The sequence below is a fragment of the Agelaius phoeniceus genome, chromosome 9 (genome assembly GCF_051311805.1).
Source record: "Agelaius phoeniceus isolate bAgePho1 chromosome 9, bAgePho1.hap1, whole genome shotgun sequence".
Lineage (NCBI taxonomy): Eukaryota > Metazoa > Chordata > Aves > Passeriformes > Icteridae > Agelaius > Agelaius phoeniceus.
In genome coordinates this window covers 30,657,999-30,674,974 of record NC_135273.1, presented here as the reverse complement: position 1 = coordinate 30,674,974, position 16,976 = coordinate 30,657,999, and the positions used below count along the sequence as shown (strand labels likewise).

The 16,976-nt window shown below is 45.1% G+C and overlaps 1 long non-coding RNA gene across 1 annotated transcript in view; it reads right to left on the bottom strand.

Annotated features, from left to right (window-relative positions):
- Positions 1–16,976, bottom strand: part of LOC143694828 (uncharacterized) — a 91,519-nt gene that overhangs the window by 13,738 nt on the left and 60,805 nt on the right. Inside the window, exons 8-9 of the long non-coding RNA XR_013183545.1 lie at positions 9,009–9,068; positions 1,346–1,437 (exon numbers count right to left, since the gene is read on the bottom strand). This is a non-coding gene — a long non-coding RNA (uncharacterized LOC143694828). The remainder of the gene's footprint in view (positions 1–1,345; positions 1,438–9,008; positions 9,069–16,976) is intronic.

Sequence of the window (16,976 nt, the reverse complement as noted above, 5' to 3'; positions counted from 1 at the left end):
GGCCCAGCTTGAGGCCCTTTGCCCTTGTCCTGTCCCTGTTCCCTGGCAGCACAGCCCGGCCCCCCCTGGCTGTCCCCTCCTGGCAGGGAGTTGTGCAGAGCCACAAGGGCCCCCTGAGCCTCCTTTGCTCCAGGCTCAGCCCCTGCCCAGCTCCCTCAGCCCCTCCTGGGGCTCCAGCCCCTTCCCCAGCTCCCTCAGCTGCTTCTCTCAGGACTGACTCTCTAGAACATGAAGGCATTGAGGGCACCCTCAGTAACTTCTTGGAGAAGCCCAAGGCAGGTGGGAGTGTGGCTGTGCTGGAGGGCAGGGAGCTCTGCAGAGGGCTCAGGACAGGCTGGATCCATGGGCTGAGGTTCAGCAAGGCCAAGGGCTGGATCCTGCCCTGGCTCAGCCCAGGCCCTGCAGCTCCAGGCTGGGCAGAGGGGCTGGAAAGGGCCCCTGGGGAAAGGCCCTGGGGGCTGTGCCAGGGCTGGACAGGAGCCCAGGGGTGCCCAGGGGGCACGAGGCCAATGGCCCCTGGCTGTGCCAGCCATGGGGTGGCCACAGGCCCAGGGCAGGGCCTGGCCCCTGGGCTGGCCCTGCTGAGGGACCTGAGGGCTGTGTCCAGCTCTGGGCCCTGCTGGCCAGAGAGCCCTGGAGAGGCTGGGGCGTGTCCAGGGCAGGGAACGGAGCTGGGGAAGGGGCTGGAGCCCCAGGAGGGGCTGAGGGAGCTGGGCAGGGGCTGAGCCTGGAGCAAAGGAGGCTCAGGGGGCCCTTGTGGCTCTGCACAACTCCCTGCCAGGAGGGGACAGCCAGGGGGGGCCGGGCTGTGCTGCCAGGGAACAGGGACAGGACAAGGGCAAAGGGCCTCAAGCTGGGCCAGGGGAGGCTCAGCTTGGACAGCAGCAGCAATTCCTGCATGCAAAGGGTGCTCAGGCCTTGGCAGGGGCTGCCCAGGGAGCTTTGCAGTGCCCAGCCCTGCAGGTGTCCCAGCAAGGGCTGGAGGTGACAATCCCCAAAAAAACCCTCAAAACACTACAGAACTCCTCATGCCAATAGGTCAGAAAGAGAAAAACAAACAAACAAAACAAAAAAAAAGAAAACACCAGAAAAAACCCCAACCCCCCCCCTTGTGTTTTTCTATGGGAAGGGAGTCAGAGGAGAGATTTAAACCAGGTGAGGTGGTAAAGCAAATCAGTGGAGATGAATTAAACAGCAATAAATGAATGATACAGTCCCCCAAGCATCCTGGAAAGGACTGGCTGGGTGAAGGGAAAATCCAATTCCACAGCACATCTGAACCACATCAAGCCCCCAGCACCTTTGTTTTCCTTGCCCATTCTTCCTCCCAGCAGAGTTTACCTACCTGGCTTAAAATTGAAGACTTGACATCCCAACAGTTATAGAATCCCATTCAGAGTTCCCATTAATAGCCACAAAAGAATGCTACAGAAGGTGCTGTAAAAACAAATAAAAAGAATCAGACTGGGGGCTTTTGAAATCAAAATCCATAGTTCTGACAAGTCTGGAAACAAATTAAAGGAGGTATGTAGCAAGGAGACAATAAGCATGAATATTTTAATGCTCCCCATGTTCAAATTGGCCCCAGTTTATCCAATATCAAGGCTGGATAACAATGGATTGCAGAGATCAGAGACAGGTTTCAAAAAGGGGACTATGAACTAGAGAGGGAATGACATGGAACAAGGATGTTGTAGCACAGAAATTCACACTCCCAAAGCAGCTACTTACAAAAAAAGACATGGAAGTGATGGTGTGAAATGTGTGGGGTGGGATCAGATGATAAAGGTAAACAGTATGGGCACAGTAAAACTCTCAACAGTGATCTTAGGGTGGGACACTACAGAATTCCTCATGCCAGTGGCTCAGACAAACAACAACAACAAACAAACAACAACAAAAAACACCAAAAGCCAAACAAACAAACAAAAACACAAAAAAAAAAAAAAAACAAACCCCCTTGTGTTTTTCTATGGGAAGGGAGTCAGAGGAGAGATTTAAATCAGGTGAGGTGGTAAAGCCAATGAGAGGTGGTGCTGATAAGTCTCATTGGGAAATAACTGATGATCTATTATCTACAATTTACATTTCTGAGGTAATTTCTTTTTAAGAGAACAAAATGTTCCAGAAGCAGAATAAATATTGTGAGCCACTCATTAGTGACACAAACTCAAACAGATGTCTTATCTCTAATTAACACATATCCTCTAAAATTATTCACATGTGCTCCTTCCTGGGATTGGTTTCAAAGAACAGGTGAATGATGTCTCAGATTAAACAGTTTCACATAAAATCCTCTTCGTCTCTGTACTCTATGGCATACTCACCAGCTCCTCTTAGTTAAGCTCCTCTTTATACTGGCAAATCAATCAAAATCAATTAAATGCTTATAAAATCTTAACCTTGACACAAACATATTGAAGAACTTGACTAAAAAAACCAATTTGCATAATTTTCGTCATAGAAATAAGTTAATAATAGCACAGAACAGAGAACTTTCCACTAAAGAAAGAAAAATTGCCGTTACTGCTACTTCAGAATTTCCACTGTTAGAGTATTTAAAACAATTTAAAGCTTTGTTATAAGGGTAATGCCCAAGTTGGACAGGTTTCAGTAAGTACCTAAAAGGTAATTTAATGGCAGTATTTTAGGACAGGCCTCATTATTATACTGTGAAAAGGAGGTCAGGGTTCTCCACCAAGATAATAAATCAAGATAGCCAATTAAGAGATGCAAACTGAATATCTGATATAATTTAAATTTGGTGACCTTAAAACACTAAACACTGTTAACTGAAAAGATGCTGCAGGGATAAGAGGCTTTGTTATGAGCCTCAGACTGACACTTTGATTTCAGCTATCTTTGCAGACATTCCTAACTCTGCTTTCCCTGTGAGACAAGAGCATTTTCTTACATGGGCAGAAGCAAAAATCCATTCAAACTGTCAGTTTCCACAGTTCAGGTTATTTCCCTTTTGCTGACTGACTGGCTGGTTGAAAACAATCTCTTTTTATGTTTACCCAAGTCAGCCTTGTCCCCCTCTGCTTGCCATTTTCCCAGAAGCTGGAAAAAGGGAAACACTGTCCATATCTCTAAAAAGGCTGGAAAGGGAAGCACTGCCCTGTCAGCCTCCTATTGTTTTTGCTAGGAATGTCCCAACAAAGGAGGAATGATGACTAACTCCATGTTCTCAGAAGGCTAATTTATTACTTTATAATACTATATTATATTAAAGAATACTATACTAAAGAATACAGAAAGGATGCTTACAGAATGCTAAGAAGATAATAATGAAAACTTGTGACTCCTGAGTCCTGACACAGCTTGGCCAAAGAGTGAAAACAACTCAGACCAGAATCCAATGGAACAATCACCTGTGGGTAAACAATCTCCAAACACATTCCACATGTGAGCACAACACAGGAGAAGCAAATGAGATAAGAATTGTTTTCCTTTTCTCTGAGGCCTCTCAGCTTCCCAGAAGAAAAATCCTGGGTGAAGGGATTTTATCAGAGAATGTGAATGCCATAGCCTCCCCTGTGTGCTGGGAAGATCCAGGGACAGCCCCTGCTGGAAGCTCTGCTGAGGCTCACAGAGCTCAGGGAGGTGATTTGGGACATCCAGCAGGGCCTCACCAAGGGAAAACCCTCTTGACTGACCCCGTGGCCTTCTCTGGTGGGGAGACTCCATCAGTGCACAAGGGAAGGCCATGGATCTGGTTTAGCTGGAATTCTGTGAAGCTTCTGACACCGGGCCCCACAACCTCCTCCTCCCTGGGCTGGAGACAGCTGGATGTGATGGATGGACTCTTGGATGGATAAGGAAGTGCTTGCACAGTCCCAGCCAGAGGGTCATGGCCAATGGCTCAGGGTCCTGATGGATGTCAGTGACCCTGGAGGCCCCCAGGGTTCTGTGGTGGGACCACTGGTGTTTAATAACTTCATTTTTTGGGGTGATGTAATTGTGGCCTTTCAGTGCCTGAAGGAGCTGACAGAAAAGATGGAGAGAGACTTGGGACAATGGATGGGGGAACAGGACAAGGAGAATGGCTTCCCAGTGCCAGAGGGCAGGGCTGGGTGGGATATTGGGAATGAGGAATTGTTCCCTGGCAGGGTGGGCAGGCCCTGGCACAGGGTGCCCAGAGCAGCTGGGGCTGCCCCTGGATCCCTGGCACTGCCCAAGGCCAAGCTGGATTTGGGGGCTTGGAGCAGCCTGGGATGGTGGGAGGTGTTGGGGGGTGGAGTGGAATGAGCTTTAAGATCCCATCCAACCCAAACTCTCTGCTGATTCTCAAGGCACGAGCAGAGGACACCAGGACCCCCTGCACTCTGCAAAGTCCTGCTGCACTGGCCTGGCATGCACAGAAAGCCTCAGGCTGTCATATTTGCTCGGTGTAGAATGCCTAAATCCAGGGGTTTGTGACTTAACCTGGTTGTGTTTTAAGAGTTCAGGTATAGGAGGGGCAGAATCTTTGCTCCCACAGAAAAGCAGCACTAAGGTGTTTCCTGCTTTACTTCATTCTGTTGGAACAGGTTAATCCAATGCTTTTTAATACAAAGTGCCTTTCTTGGGTTTCTTCGTGCTGTTCTAGTTGTCAACTTGATTCCTTCCTATATATAGATAATGTTTCCTATTTATCCTAAACAACAGCTCATTCTGCTCCCCAGCTTTGCAAGCTGTCACTAACACAAAGCCCAGCCTCAGAGAGGTTTAAAATAAGGATCTGAGAGAGCTGCAGAGGAGCCATGATGCACCTCCCAAGGCTCTGCAGAACCCTCCAGTGAAAATTAACACTTCACTTGCAGGGAAAGCTTGGTGGAAAACCCTGCCACGTGTGCTCCTGCCTCAGCACAGGCCAAAACCTTGGGGAATTCCATCGCACTCGGTGGGATTGAACTGAGAAATCCCAATAATGGAAAAGGGGCACGTGGCTGAACAAGATTCCACCTGGTGGAAGGCTTGGATTAAACTTGCACGGACAAAGTCAGACTTGGTAAAACAGTTTGGGTTTTTAAAATCAAATATGGGATCGACCACAGCATTGAGTGTTACAGACTTAAGGAGATAAGGAAGACTTGGATGAGCTGGAACATGAGGAATTATTCTATGGAGGAATTATTCTAATGAGGCTCAACATTTCACTGAGGAGTTTTCCCCACCTGGGGAATCCATGTTCCCAAGGCTACCTGGACACAATAAACACCTGATGCACACAAGCACAGCACCTGCCTAAGTTTTGTGGACATCACAAAGCCCAGGCCCAAAAAACAAAGACATAGGCCAAAACAAACCTCTCAGGCCCAAAAAAAGCAGTTTTGGTGGATCAAAAGTATCTGGGAATATTTTATATTTAACAAAAAAAAATGTGAAATAGGCAAAATATTTTAGCTTTCCAATTTCAAGCATGTCCTCAAAAATAGTTTCAGTTAGAAACTTTGAAATGGAAGTTCATTTCATTTTGAAGTCTAGTCATATCAAAAGCAACCCCACAAAAATAATTCATGTTTTTCTGTAGGAGAAGGGGAGGAGAAGAGAAACAAAGGCTGGGTAGTTGTTAGGAATATAAAATTCAGAGTTTATTTTTCTGGTGCAGTCAGCAATTTGAATAAAAATAGCCAAAAAAACCCCAAATCAATTATCTCAATTTACAGTTTGATTGTTGATCACAGGCCCTGAGAGTAGAATTCAGATATTAAGTAGCAAAATAAAAGTTGCTAACTAGCACTACACAGGACCTTGTCACATAAGACAAGCACAGAGTTACTAAAATGTGAAAACAGCTACAGGAAGAGGCCAAGAGTTTATTCCCCTTCCCCACTTGCAATCCTTGTCACGTGGAGGGGTTGTTTTCATCCCATATTTCAGTTTTTGCTGCGGTGGAAGGCATCTGAATGTTAATCCCCACCTCGTGCCTGAACCACAGGGCTCTGTAGGGTTGTTGTGACCTTTTCAAAATTCTGCATTCACCCTTTCAGCTCCCCCATTAGAACCCACCAGCCACAGGTGAGGCAAGGGAATGGACAGAGAGGACTGGAAATGCACTCCAGCAACAGCTACTGAAGAAGGAATATCCAATCCATCCCTCTGATAAAGATGAAGGAAGACTGGAAAATGTCACTAAACTAATTCATTCTCCTGAGAAAGACAATGAGGAAAGAAAAATGTGTCTAGTTAGATTCTTCTGCTTCTACCTCCCAAAGACCTAGATTGGATGCTCCAATGAAACCAGCAGAATTTACAGCCTTTGGAAAAGTCTGCTTGTAAATCAGCCAGGCTTAGGATGAATTTCAAGGATTTTAAGTTACTGCTAAAGAAAAACAAAGAATCCCCAACAAATGCACCTCTCCCTCCACCATACCCTTCCTCAATGACACAGAATATTCCTTAGGACAGAGAGTTGGGGAATAGTGACCTAATCAAAGCCCTGCTCCCTGGGGCACCATTTTCTCTCTCTTTTATGGATATCTGTGAATTTTAGGTTCTCCTCTTTGCCTTGGCACTCTTTCAGATGCAGGGGTCCCCATTCCAACCACTCTCATCATGAGCAGAGCCAAGGCAGAGTCACCCTCATGCTGAAATGGGAATTCATCCCTCCAAAAGGTGTAAGGATTCTGCATTTCCAAATCACTGCTTTACACTGCTTTTTCACTTTCCTGGGATTAAAGAGGGATGGTGCTGTGGGGGTGATCAATTCCTATAAGGATGCAACACATAGTGCTGGCTTAAGATGCCATTTTCTTTTTAAAAACCTGGCAAAACCCCTTTTAAAATCATGATGGAAATATTTTTTCATTAATGAAAGTGAGCCCAAGCACTAAAGTGCCAACAAGGTACAGATTTCCTTAGAGCAGCTCCCAAATTAATGAAGAAAATACCCATTTTCACTGATCTAAACATTACAATTTTTAATTTGCTGTACCTATTATAACTGCTCACAGTTAAAAGGTCAAGAATCTCAGTGTCATTATTAAGTCTAAGCCTGAAAACAAGGAGAGCTGAGCTTATTTCATTCTTTTTGCATGCTCTTCAGTGCTTGATAAATGAGTATTTTCCTTCCAAGCAGTAATTTCTGTGCAGATACAAAGCAGCCAGATCCCAGGCTGAGACATTTCAGACCTGCACAAGTTGAAGTTGTGTGGTTATTACAGCTTAGAACCAGGTGACCCAGAGCTGTCATTGACTGAAGATGTTCCTCTCAGAGGTGACACACAGCCTGTCTCCCCAGAGCAGGGCTTTGGGCCAGCAAGTGACAGCACTCAGGGAGCAAAACATCCTGCCCAGGTGTGTGGGAGGACAGGTGAAGTCTATATTAGAGGGGCTGAACGAGTCAGCCAGATATGTGCCAGAATCAGCAGGACAGATAATGAATCTTTAGGCTCTGCATTTGCTGAAGGCACACTTTGGAATCTGACTCACCAGTTCCTGCCTGTGCTAAGCCCTGTGTGGGAAGCCATGGTTTCCTCAGAACACTCAGCAGCAGGCAGTGTTTATCCCCTTGTTCATCCCATCTCCACAAAATACACCCATGCTCACTGCCCACATCCCCCCCTGCTCTGTGCCCCAGGGAAGGAGCTGAGGCAATACCTGGGGGAAGTATTCTCCACTCTGCTAACTCTATGTTCATTCTATTCTCTGTTAATCCACAGTGCCCTCCATCCTTCTCCTCTCTCAGGGACAAAGCAACAATCTGACATCAAGGGGCTCCTTCCTCTCAAGCCTGCTCAGAAAAGGAGCTGAACCCTGTGCACCTGCTCACTCTGCTTCTTCCCTTCCACACCCAGGCCTGGCATGGGGAAAAGCAGTGATTCTGATCATTCATGCACCTTCTGATATCATTCATGCTGTGCTTCAGACTGCTCTAACTCAGCACAAGGGCCAAGTGATCCAGCCCACCCCAGTGGATCCCACCCACAATTCTGTTCTACAGCTTCATGAGTGAGTATTTTCAATGCTTTAAACCCAGGCTTTGGTGTATAGCTGGGGCAGCATGTCCAGCTAGACCATCTCCATCCTAAATTGATCAGCTGTCCCAAAAATATAGCTCCTTTTACTTGAGAACTGTTCTCAGCTCTTAATTTACACTCATCTAGTGAATTCTCACCCTCCCCTTCAAAATCTCATCCAGAGGCATTTTCCCTTTTTGTTAACAGTGTTACTGTCTATTTACATCTTGTTTGCAGCCAATTTTCTGTTACAGGAGGTTTAAAAAAGCCTCCATTGCAGCCCTTATTGTTTTTCCAACCTTCATGTAGTATCCATCTCACTTTTCTTTCAAGTTCTTACCCTCCACAGCTCAACAAGCAGGACTTTGAGTTTCAAAAACCTCAGGTGCTTCAATCTCTGTCCACCTGGGCATTTGCAATAGCAAGAGCTGAGTGTCCTAAGGAAAGGCCATCTTAAAAAAAGGCCATCCTAATGAAAGGCCATCCTAATTACACCCTAACTAGAGCAAATCAGACTGGAAAGGGGAAAAAAGCAAGCACAGATGCCTCACCACAGGAGCCTCATTGCTCTTCGTGTTTTCTGAGAGTTCCAGTTGCTTTCCCCTCTCTCCTTGTTTTTCCATGCCTCTTCCAGCCCTTTCACTTCAAAATACCAAGCTGAGCCCCTGTCTGGGGATGAAGTTCTTTACAGCTGAGCCTGTGGCTTTTCTCTGCAGAGTAATTTTAATTATCTGCTTTTTCTCACTGATTTGCAGAGCCTGTGGCCATCATTGGGTCATTAATACACACAGGTGAGTGTCCAGAAATTTTCTCCACTGCACAGCACACATTTTCCCTGTGAGTATTTTGATTTTTTGGGAATATGTTTCCGTGTTCTCCTGCATGAGCCTGATGCAGCTCTGGCTGTGCTGGTTTTCAGTCAGTCAATACTGGAATCAATACAAATGTGACACTGTGGCAGGAAGAGCCAAGTGGCACATGGAAATGGAGTGAAGATCAGATTGGTCTCCTTCCTGAATGCAGGGGTTTGTAAAGCCTGTGAGGGCTGGAACAGCACAGACTCACCGGGGGAGAAGTGCTCTGCTGCCTCCTCACGCCTCATGGCAGCTCACACAAACTCTGTGCCTGGCAAATAAAAGAAATGCCATTTAGAAACTGTAAATACAGAACCAATCTGATTAGAAACATCATCCTGCTGGAATAGATCCACTTGCCATGTGCTAAAATCCCTGCAATAAAACCAGAGCCCTCTTCCAACCCCAGGTAAGGGAGGAGTAACAACAACAGGAGCTGTCTTCAGAGACATCATTCCCTCAAATTTCACCCAAGAGCAAAAATTCCAGTGATACTGACTAAATTTGCTTCCATATTGACTGCTTTTTCTTTTCCAACCCATTTGGAAAAGAAATCCCATGGCAGACAACACAGAGATCCCAGCTGAAGAAGAGGTCTGGTTACTGTGAGCATCGAAGAGGAATGATTTTAAAAATATGAAAACAGTTTAAATAATTCTCTTTTTTTTCCCCTCTTCAAATATAGAACAATTTATTAATGCAACCTTATGTGCATTTCAGGATATGAACAGTTGGACAAAAAAAGAAATATAATTTTCTAATTCCAAACCAAGATCTCCTGCAGCTCACTTCCATATGCAGAGGAAAGAAAACAACCCAGGATTTCATGCTTTCCTGGCTGATGTTCATCATACCCATCCTTTGGCCCACTGGAGTTAGGGCAGAAAATACCAGCTAAGAACTTTCCAGAAGACAGGTTCAGGAAGCTTTTTGTGCTCTACCACAAACTGTCATCATCCTATATAAACATAACAGTCAAGGCACAAAGCCCAGCCAAACCAGACTCCAAAGACACATTCTTTTCAGTGTCATTTTCACTCCTTCAAGAAACATAATTGACTTTCCCAGACCAGTTTATTCTTTGCTATCAATTTTATACCATGCCAGGTATGACAGTTTGTTCAAAAAAGATAAATTGAGATGTCAACATATTTTCCATTTTTGAGAGTGTAAAATGTAAATATTTAATGAGCAGACTTAGAAACTCCTACATCAGTGCTTGATTTATTTGCTAATGTTGTCAATACAGTTTCCTTATACTTTATATTCATTATTGAGCATCCTCCCCCACTCTTTTCTTTCCAAATCTCTTCAACCTGCTAATGCCAAGACTGAGACACCTCAACTCCAAAGTCCCAGGCAATGGCCAAGAGCTTCATTTTTATCTTCCCAGAATAAAATATGCTTGGGGATGTCCTGGAGTACCACAACTGCCACGTGCACAGATGCAATAAAGCAGAAATGACCAAATGCAACAAAGTAAAAGCGAAGGGAATCTTCTAATTCTAATTTTAGCATTAGCACAGAGAAGTCCCACCTTTTTCATGGTCAGATCACCAGCCCAGCACTAAATCTTCCAGGTTCATTGTACTTACATGAACTCACATCTTCAAAATTTAGGTTAGGGATATTTTGGGACTCTTGGAAACAGGGTGCATGTTTGATATTCTAATCAGTTGGTTAATGGAAGCTATCTGTTCAAAATTGATTTGCTTAACTACACAAAATATTTAAACAAGTATTTAGTTGCTTGCAACACCTGCTAAAGAGATGACACAATCTCCTTTTGAACTCTTAAACACAAAAAGAGAGCTATTGAAGCCAGCTCTCCATCAATTACTAGCTCAAAATTACTTCAGAAAGAATTTCTTCTCATCTCCAGCAGTATCTTTTATATAATCTTCTTTGTACAAGTTTAAATATATTTTAAGTGGCGCATCAGCAACTCCTACTTCCAACAACTCAACTCACCAGGCAGAAAAATACCTTTGAGAGCTGAAAAGCTCCAGCATTTGCTAAGGTGGATGTGCATACACGTGAAGAACACTTCTGTAGGAGACATAAATATATATAATTATTTAATGAGTGATAGGACACACACCCACATGGATTCTAGAGGACAAAGCACTGGAAACTGGAGGCAGTGCACTGGAAAATGCTGCTGGCACCAAGGACATCTTTCCCCTGCCTATTAGCACTGAGCAGAGACTCTAAGGCACTCAGACATTACCCTAAAAGCCATTTCCAAGTCTCTACACCCAAACTCAGGTTCAATTCAATCCTTAGAGTGAAATCCTGGCACTGAAAGGTCAATGGAATTACTTCCCTTGGCTTCAGGAGTAGCAAAGCCTCCCCCTACACCATCAATCCAGAGTATCACTCATTCGTTATCATCCTGATTCAGAACAACCTGTCAGGAAATGGGAACAAAGACCATAAACACTTTTCATGTTATTTCCGTGTTCTTCACTGCAGCAACACATGAATGATCTATGTGGTAGGAACACAGCATGCACAAAACAGGGGAGAAAAAAGACAAAGAGAAAAGGGAGAAAAAAGCTTCACATTTGATATTTTACACTACTATGCAAGTGTTGAGAAAAGAAAATGGTCACAGGTATTCAACAAGCAGTTATTTGGGAAATAATTTTTGGATTGGCATGGAGACAGGAAATGAAAACCAGATCCTCTCCAATTTGTAGACACACGGGGTTCATTTTTTTCTGAAGTGAGTCCTGAAGAACATAAAGAATGTTCACAGAGCATTGTAAAGGTCTGCAGTGCAACACAAAGCAGAGTCCCACCCCAAACAGACAAGGACACTCTTTCAGAGTGAGTCACTGGACTCATTAGAAAACAAATTATCCCATGGCCATCAGGCAGATGGTTTGGATGACCATCAGGAGGAACCACCTCCTGACTCCACAGAGCTGGGGTGTTGTCTGACTCCACACAGCTGTTATCTCTGTGTTATCATCAGGGACTTGGGGCTGGAAAACCAAATGAGCAGTGATAAAGTTTGAGGAGGGCACACACAGGGGTGGAACAGCAAATACCAGTGGCTAGGAGAGGGTGGCCTGCATGGCTTGGTGAGCTGAGGGCAGGAAACAGCAGCAGAATGATACAGGCAAATATTAAGTCAAACAAAAATCAAAAAAGAATGCCTGACATCCAAAATGGAGGAGTCTACCTGGAGATGCTTTGAAACACCTTGAGAAGGGTGTTGCAAGGGTAGAGGATTTGTGTATTTATTTTAGATAGATAGTCCAAAAAACAAACAAACAAAAAAAAAAACCAAAAAAAAAAAAAACCAAAAAAAACCAACCCTTTGCTCAGCTGAACTTACAATACTAATTTAAACACAAACAATCTACCTTTGGATCCTTCAGGTTTTTGTGGTTGTTTGATTTTTTTTTTAATATTAAGTTGTTCTCAAAATGCAAATGACCTTTTAAAAAAATCCCCACCTTCAGCCTGGTCCTGTCATCTCTTTTTCACCTGCACTATTCACTAAACTTACCCTGTATTTGCAGAGTTTTAGCACCCTAAACTCTCTCCATTCCATTAATAATGTCCTCAGATAGAGACTACTGTCTGCTATTCATTCCCTTAGCTAATCAGTAAGAAGGGGAGCATATGGGGACCAAAATACAGGCCAAGGATGTAGAAAAGAGCCTCCAGAATTGACTCTTCATCCTGGAGGAGCAGCTGATGCACCCTCATAAAAGGTCTCTGAAGAGCAGACAACAGCACTAATGTACCAGGACTGCTGAGAAGGGCTCTCCTCCCTCCTCAGCACACATCTGCTCAAGAACACACAGCAATCTCTGCCCTTGGACTTGAACTCATCCCACAGGATCTGAGGGTGGCTTCTGCTTGTTCCTTGGGTTTGCTCTTGGCTGTGCTCTCCCATCTCTCCGTGTCCCATTTCCCAAATGGGCAGAACCATTCTTTTCCTCTCCTGCCCCATTGCTTTCACACAGCACCTGCTCTGTTACTGGGTTATTGCACTTCCTCTTCCCCATGGAGCTGTTCCTTGTTCTCCAATGCAGTTCTTCCCTCAGGATGTTCCACACTGCTCCTCCTTCCTTGCAAAGTTCCTTTCCTCCTCTCTTTCCCTCTGAAATCACTTGATTTTTCCCCTCCCCACTCCTCTCCCCTTCCTTCCTAAGGGCTCCTGCACTTCACAGGGAGGATGGACCAAAGTGCCCAGACTGAACCAGGATGTCCCCTCTGGCTCTCCTGCCAGGCTCCACCTTCACTGGTGCTCTCCAGAGAGTGAAAGAGCAAAACTGCCAAGGAACCTTTTGAATTCTGGATGCCTTCATAACCAAGAGGGTGTTTTGATACAGCTGAGATTCACATTTCAGGGATGCTGACAGCCCTTTCATTCCTCTAAGCAAGCACACCATTTTTGGATCATATACAAAGAGAAAAGGGGAGGAAAATTATGATTTTTGATAAGTGAAACACTACTGGCACATGAAGCAATAAGTTTCTTTCTCATACATTTATGAACTGGCACTTGTTCATGGCAAGAGAAATACAATCTGTAGGCAAAAAGATGAGGCATTCAAAGCATCAGTCCCAGCTTTGCCAGCAAAACAGGAGCAAAGGATAAAATCTCTGCGAGCAGAGAAGGAAGCAGCTTCCTTCCTCAGAGCCACTTCACCTGGAACAGCAGCCACAACAGGTTTGCACAGGAGCCTCCTCCAGCTCCCCTCAGATCTTTCCTTGAGGATTGCTGTCCCTGGGCTGGAGGTTGCCAAGGCTGAAGTGAAAACAAGATGCATTTTGAGCAGCAAGTTGGCTTGGTAGAGCAGAGGTGACAGACTGAAGCAAATCTTGGTAGAAGCCAAATAATTTAATGAAGTTACATTCATAGAATCACAGAGTTAGAAGGAACTTTTTAAGGCTCATCACCCCCTGCTCCAAGCCCCATCCAACCTGGCATTGGGCACTGCCAGGGATCCAGGGCCTGCCCACCCTGCCAGGGAACAATTCCTAATTCCCCATATCCCATCCAAACCCACTCTTGGTCAGTGGGAAGCCATTCTCTCTTGTCCTGCCACTCCATCCCTTGTCCAAAATCTCTCTCCATGTTTCCTGTAGCTCCTTCAGGCCCTGCAAGGCCCCAGTTTGGTGACCCCAGAGCTTCTCCTCTCCAGGTGGGCAGCCCCAGCTGTGCCAGCCTTTCCTCCCAGCAGAGCTGCTCCATCCCTCTGCCCATCCTGGTGCCTGCCCTGGGCTCTCTGCAGCAGCTCCAGGTCCCTCCTGTGCTGGCCCCAGGGCTGGGGCAGCTCTGCAGGTGGGGTCTCACCCGAGCCCAGGGGCAGAATCCCCTCCCCTCAAATTGCTGCCCACGTTTAATTACGGAAAAATTTTGAACAAAAGCTAAATTTTGAAATACAATATGAAGCAACTTGGAAGCAGAATGTGGGATAGGAAAGCTCTCTCTTACCCTCTCCAGCTCTGCTGCAGGTAAAAAACTTCAGAGCCATCATTTTGTCACACCAATGGCAAACAAAACATACCTGTCACAAGCCAGAAGCACCCTAATCTGCATCAAAACCAACAATTAAACTTATTTCTGCTTGGTGATTCTGTTGGCCACTGGGTTTAAGCATCCAGAGACTTGAATTGAGCTGGAATGTGGCTGCACAAACACCCAGAGAATGTCTAAGCCCGGGAGCTGAAATAGTCCCTTGGCTGGAAACAAGGACAAAATGAGTCTGGGGTGCTTTCAGTGGTTGCTTTTCCCCACAGTGCTTTTGCACAGAGTTGAAAAAACAAAATCTGGTCTGTGAGGTGCTGCAACGTCCATACCAAGAAACTCTCTGGGCTATTTTCAACACTGGCTCCTTGGGCATGTTTGGAAATCTCAAGTTCAGCTGTGGTATTAACCCCTCTCCTACACAGACAGACACAAACAAACAAACCAAAATAAACCAAACCCCCTCAGTTTAAAAGCAGCAAATCTGGAAAGGATACAAAATGATGAAATTGGAAAAATCAACTAAAGGCAGCCTCAACATCTCATGGAAAACTCTAGCTCAGCTTAATAGGCTTTATTAATGATTTTTTTAGGAATTTAATATTAGGCTTTAAATTTTTAATTACAAGAAATATGGAGAAGTCAGATCTGAAGGTAATAAGAATTCAGAGCCAGAAAGTATCCATTTTTCATTTCTTTTGGTAGTTTGTCTCAAAGCTCCTCAAACTGCTGTGATTTGCCCACTGCTGACACACAGCTCCAGGACAAACACTCAGGTTTGTCATCTGGAAATCCTGTCAATAGCACAAGAAGCCCAATGAAAGCCAGTCAATAGAAATCCTGCAAGAGTTTCAGGCACTTTCTGCACATCATAAATGTCTTTGAAATGCTGCCTTGAAGGTTTGGCTTATTGAACACCACTTTCTAAGTGTTCTGTTCTGTTTTTAGCTTATCAAATTAGGTGCATTTGCTGTTAAAAAACTGGCATCAGTAGCACTTTAGTGTTGGAGGATCTGTGGCATCACAGAACCGTAGGGTTGGGAGAGACTTTGCTACACCACCTAACTCATTTTCCCAGCCAGGGTAAGCCCTCCTGCATTTTTCTGACTGATATTCTGAAGGAACAGCAGCAATTCTGGAGAATCTACCCACATGACAAAAATGAAAAATAATGCAGTATTTAATTTTCTTCACCACTAAAATGCTGCACTTGTTTCAGGACTTCCATTTCTAAACTGAAAGGTTTGCTGCTTTGTGGGTTTTTCCCATCTGAAATAGAGAACCAGCTAACATGAAATTTCTTTCATATGGCCAGTGTCTTACCAAAACTCATGACTTGTTATTTTCTGGTTAACAGCAAAGCATAATTCCTATTTTTAACTGCATGGCAGAGTTGCATTTAGTTGCATTTTTTGTCCTGGTCATGCAGGAGGTGCAGCCTCAGGTATAAAATCTGGGTGTGCTCTCCTCAAAGAGCTCCACCTCAGAGGGATACAGATTTAATATCACTGGATCAAACTACAGGAGCTGCAGCTGGCTGCATCAACTGCTCTGAAAGGCACTCCACTTCTTGCCATCTTGCATATTTATCAGCAATGCCATCATGCTTTACACAAAAGGATTCCTACAGACAGAGTACAGCCCTGGGAACAGATCTCCTAAAGGGATGTCATGTGTGCTTCAGCCACAGGTGTTGGAGCAGTCTAAACACACAGAGGCTTTTAAACACACAGCACTTTTATCACCTATGCTGTAATCACCTGAAAACTTAGCCCCAATTCTGACTGGTTTTTTTTTCCACAAAGCTTTTGATTGGTATTAATCATCTCTCCTGCTGTTTCAAAGGAGAATTCCAGCATTAAAGAGCTGGTACTTCCTACCCTGGCTGTCTGTCCCAGCCAGTCTCCCAGCAGTGAGCTGAAGCCCTGCTCTGGCAGTGGAGTGCTGCATGCCAAACCAGAGCTCCCCGTGTAAAAACAGGAATATCCATGAGGCTCAGCAGCAGGGGCAGAGCCATCACAATGACACCTTAGCTAAACACAGGTTTTGGAGTCACTCATGCAGGTTTCCCCATCAATGCTTTAAGTATTTTTAAAAACACCTATTTGACAAAAGATGCAGGTAAATTCCCTGCCGCACCCACGCCTCAGCAGGCAGATCCAAAGGAATGTGCTGCTTTTGTTCCCCCATGTGATGAGTTGCCATGGCCAGAGCAGAGGTCTCTGACAGACATTGCTACTGTAACATGTCTCCAGCTCAGCATTTTGCTTTTAGTCCTTACAAGGCCATTTCCTTCTGACACAGGAGCAGCAGACACCTGGGAATGCTGCAAGGCACTAGTTTGGCTTTCATCTCTCTGACACTGGCCAGGAGCACACCTGATGACAGCAGGGTTGGTGGTCAAGACAATCTGAAGGCCTTTTGAAAACAGTTCAAGTTCTCCAACATTCATAGAATTGATTTTTAACTGGAAGAAGAGAAAAGCAAACTACTCAAGCTTGACACAAGTCCAGGGGTGGATTTGCTGAGGTCAGGGCAGTGGGGAAAGGGGAAGGAGCAGGGCAGGAATGACAGGACCAGGAGCAGCAGCTCCTCTGTGGCCAAGGCTGGTGCTGGAGCAGCTGCTGGAGCAGCCACAGCCCTGGATGCCCAAGGGCCCAGGAGCACAGCACACATCCCAGCAAA